Source organism: Leguminivora glycinivorella, chromosome 23 (genome assembly GCF_023078275.1).
Source record: "Leguminivora glycinivorella isolate SPB_JAAS2020 chromosome 23, LegGlyc_1.1, whole genome shotgun sequence".
NCBI lineage: Eukaryota > Metazoa > Arthropoda > Insecta > Lepidoptera > Tortricidae > Leguminivora > Leguminivora glycinivorella.
In genome coordinates, this window is record NC_062993.1 from 2,378,739 (window position 1) to 2,383,462 (window position 4,724).

General features: G+C 35.8%; 1 protein-coding gene across 3 annotated transcripts in view; it reads left to right on the forward strand.

Annotated features, from left to right (window-relative positions):
* Positions 1-441: 441 nt before the first annotated feature.
* The window catches only part of LOC125238310 (aminopeptidase N-like), a 35,263-nt gene continuing 30,980 nt past the window's right edge, over positions 442-4,724 (forward strand). For 2 of the 3 annotated variants that reach the window (XM_048145602.1, XM_048145603.1), the window contains exon 1: positions 443-567. The gene's annotated coding sequence lies outside the window, so the exon portion shown is untranslated. Of the gene's footprint in view, positions 568-4,724 lie in introns of all 3 variants that reach the window. The other variant, XM_048145601.1, reaches the window with a different exon arrangement.

Genomic DNA, 4,724 nt, shown 5'->3' on the forward strand with positions numbered 1-4,724 from the left:
CTATAGTATGGATGATTTATTAGCAATTTAGCAATCGTTTGCGTGTGTTAGCTAATCATAAGTTATTTAAATTAACTGCAAAATTCATTTTTAGAAATCCGCACATTCACTGTCAGGTACTTCGTGCACTTTGTGGTTGTCATTAATACCCCCATCGCTCATTAGAGCTGCCCTTATTTGGCAGTGGAAAACTTTGAAAAAAATGGCCCAACTACAATAGTCTACGTTAACGATTGGCCACTCTACTCACCCATCTCTGCCCAGCCATAAACGTCAACTACATGAGTAACAACAGTAGGCCTAGCACATGATGGCCGCGGGAGTATGTCGCCGCGAGATAGACTACCTGTCCTTATGTCATTAATACAATTAGACAAAGACGTGTCATCTATCTCGCGGCGACATACTCCCGCGGCCATCATGTGCTAGGCCTACAGTAACATAACGCAGCCCGCATCTCGTGTCGTCCCCGTGTCGTACTATATAACGCAGCAGCGGCCATCACCGCTCGACTCGACCGGTCGCAGCGAGCAGTCGGCGGTGGACCGTCGCTCTAACTAAACACATGTAAGTCTTTATTCGATTAAGTTGACCGATTTGTTTGACAACTTGGGCCTACCGCGGACGACGAAGTTTTGCGATAATTACGCTTCGATACAGTGAAAAGATGATCGCAATTTAGGAGTTCGCGGTAGCGCCTTTGGTTTTATGGTCAAAAGTTGTTTTTCATATTTACCGATGAGTTGATTGATTTGTTTGACAACTGGCCTACCGCGAGTTACTAAGTTTTGGGATTGACATTATAATTTTATTACATGTACTTACTATGATATTTAAAGCAAAAAGATTCCCGTAATTTAGGAGTTTGTGGCCTTTGGTGATATGGTCAAGATTGGTTATCTCGGTTCTGTTTTTGCCATGGATGAATTTTTTTTAATAATGTGCAGAAAGTTAGCTAGCTATTACTAGCTCTAACAATATACAATATTCGTAATTAATTTCTATATGTAACGTTACTGCTCGAAATTTTAAAGATGTCCGAACAATACGAAATTTTATACGAAATTGCTCATAAGAAATGAATTAATTTTCGGTAACTTGAAGTTTTACCTAACATTTTAATCACATATAAATCGTAGAAGAATATTACATAAACATTCTTCTTAAATTAAGTATACCTTGTTGCATTTTCAATGACTTCATAGTTTACCGTATGGACAACTATAACACCATTTAACCGTCATGGGTGTCATGTCACAAGCTGTGATAAAACAAGTCGAATATTACTTAAGATCACCCGGAAGAAGCGCTACCTGCTATTGTATATCTGCTAATATAAAAGTTATACAATACAAACTTACAATATAAATATTATTGTCATTGCACAAAGCAAAATGGCGGTGTACTAACACTAAAAGAAAACAATCGTTTTATCAACTAACGAGAGATAGGAGGAAGTGTAACCCTACCACGAGTTGGGCCATTTTTTTCAAAGTTGTCCACCCCACTTTTTTGGTAACATGGGTATTTTTTACGCGATTCATACTCAGAATCGAGAGCTCTTTCGATCCTGATAGGAGAAAAAAAATGTCCCAAGATTTCCATACATTTTTTCGAACCTTCCATTCCGTTACCGCCATACAAAATGTATGAAAAAATGGTAACGGAATGGGAAAAAACCTTGGGACACTTTTTTTCTCCTATTAGGATTGAAAGAGCTCGCGATTCTGAGTGGAAAACACATAAAAATTTCCAAATCCAAAAAAAAAGTGGGGTGGACAACTTTGAAAAAAATGGCCCAGTTGGACGCTAAAATTTATGTAACTTAGTCTCTACAGGGTGTAAATCTAATACGGGTGAATTTTTTAACGATGTTTAGTATATATATTTTTAAATTAAGGGAAAAATGGAAAAATTCACACCTGCGGCTCCGGCTGTAATATCGCTCGCAGACGTTTCTGCATGATAAAAAACAAATTTAGTGTTTAGTATAGTTTTAGTTTGGGGAGGCCTTTGAATCTTTCTGCGTTTTCACATTATCCGATCCGATATCGGATGTCGGACCAATATTCCATTCATGACAGATGCCATATTGGATTCTATCCATTGAAATCCTTCCGACATCCGATATCGGATCGGATAGTGTGAAAACGGACTTAAAGACACGCAGATAAATAACAAAATATTTATCAGCAATAGAGGCTTAATAAATAAATAAATAAAAGTATACTTTAGAGGATACTTTTACTTATAATTAAAATTTTATCCATAAAGTAATTAGGCCATCACTGTAATGCAAACACACTTTTAAAAGCTTTTGAAAGCTCTGTATTTTCCGTTGACAGTGACAGACATACAGTTTTTTTAGTCACCTGCAATAACTTACTTTGGGACCAATCCCGAAATTTCATATATTCTGGTTGTCGAAAATACATAAATAAGTGAGTTTTCACATTATCCGATCCGATATCGGATGTCAGCCCGATATCCCATATATTTACGCCGCCATCTTTGATTTTTTCCTTTGAAATCCTTCCTAATTCCGATATCGGATCGGATAATGTGAAAACGCGCTAAGACTTATAAGTACCTACATACCTAATACGGACTTAGAACAAACACTTATTTGAACAGATTCTGAAGGGTCATTGTCCGAGGTACAAAACCAATTGGATGTGTTTACCGGAATATTTTTGCATGAAATTATAATAATCTTGCGCAGCCTCTTTTGCGAAAATTCTAAAGTTTTGTTCTTAATTTTGTATTGTAGATGTTCTACACCTAGGTAATAATGATTATTGTAACATAATTATAATTACACATTTGTAGGCTAATTTGTACCTATTTTATACGTAATTTATTTCTCAGGTAAAGAATCAAATTTAACACTGATCTGAAAAAAAAAATACACAATTTTCCAAATAGGTATTCAAGTTTCTTGGACCTACAAAATAAAGGTTCGTTATAAATCTATACATTTTAACACGCTTTTTTTGAAAAGGACGTTGTTTACACGTCCAACATACATTATAGTATTTATGCAACTGGTGTTTAAGTGAGGTCAAAAAAGACGGCTTCGCCTCAAATTGTTAATAAAGACGACACGAGTATTTTTGACTCAGTTAAACACCGTTGCATAATACTTTTTCTAAGACCATGCACTTAATTTTTCATAGTTTTCAAGAATAACTTTCGTGAAATTCGCACTGTTAAATCTTTCTTACTATTATTTGCTATTATCTACAAAGTGTTATTAAAAAGTTTAGGTTTTTACTCGTCAGTTTAATATTTCTTACAAGTACGAGTGTAAACAACCGGTGTGTACCGGTGTCATAATTACATTGAAATTTGACGTTATAAGTGTCTAAATCTTTACTAACTTGTCCTATCCTGGCCCCGTAGGCGAATGGTAGGTACTTCTGCGACGCCAAACGCCGGCGAAATGCAGTTTGGCTCTGTCGCGCCAATACGCAAGAGCGATAGAGATAGATTACATTTCTGCGGCGTTAGGCGTCGCAGAAATGCCATACGGATACGGAACCTGGAATGATTGAACTTTAGATACGTTGTTACCAAAAGTTGTTGGTTCAATGACCACCGCGTTATGTAAATGACATAACTGCACTATGTAATAATATAACCGGTTGGTCTGGTATTGTTTGTCTACATTGCCAAATAACCATAACTGGTTAGGCTTTCTTCTCTTTTGTCAATCAGTTCTTACAGATAAACTAGCGACCCGCCCTACATTCCACGACTCTTCACTTTCCAAATAGACTCTATAATAAAAAGTTTTACTTACCGCCACCAAGTGTTGCCAATCAAAAAACCAAAAAAAATTACAGTGTCATTTTTTGACTTTGTCATATTATTTATTTACATTTTGCCATAATTTTGCTATGAAAGCCTACTCGATTTAAATAACAGTTTTTATTGATGTTTTGTGCTTTGTGTAAGTAATTTAATTATTTGGTGAACATGTAATTTCTATAGACTTATTCGAGGGTAGATGACTTTTTAAACCGTTTAGTAAACTGTCGTGCCTTGTGTGTTTTTCATTTCGATTTCTTAAAAGTGCTATTTTATTTGTGACGAAGTTTATATTAAAATTAAGAAGTTTAAATTAAATGAAAGACCTGTGATTAGTGCAATTGACATGGGTTATTGGATAATAAATTAAAAAGTGCGCCTATTACCACCGCCAGATATTTCGCAAATACAGGTATCGAAAAAAATACCTTTTCCCCTCACTAGCTCGGAAACACGTGTTTTGTCCTTTAATACCAGCGGGTAAAAACGCATTTTATCCACTAGTGGGTAAAGTAATTTGACCTTGAATAAAGTCAAATTAACTGCTTTAAAGTTGATAAAAGTAGGTGAATCTAGTAATAAACATGATTTACCACCTGTGGAACTACTGGCAGCAGTGATAAACGCATTTTTTGTGTTGTAGTTTCCTCGCTATAGTGAGGGGAAAAGTTTTGTGTTACACTCGGGTGCAAATGTATTTTACTTCTCGTGTGTTAAAAAACTCGCAAGTTCAGGATTCTATTCTCGAACCACTCGCTTCGCTCGTGGTTCAACTATAGAATCCTTTCACTTGCTCGTTTTTCAATTCCACACTCGGCGTTAAAATACAACTTTGCCCCCTTGTATAACAAATAACTATTACTTATCCATACTTAATATTATACATGGGAATAAAGTGTGTGTCTGTTTGTTTG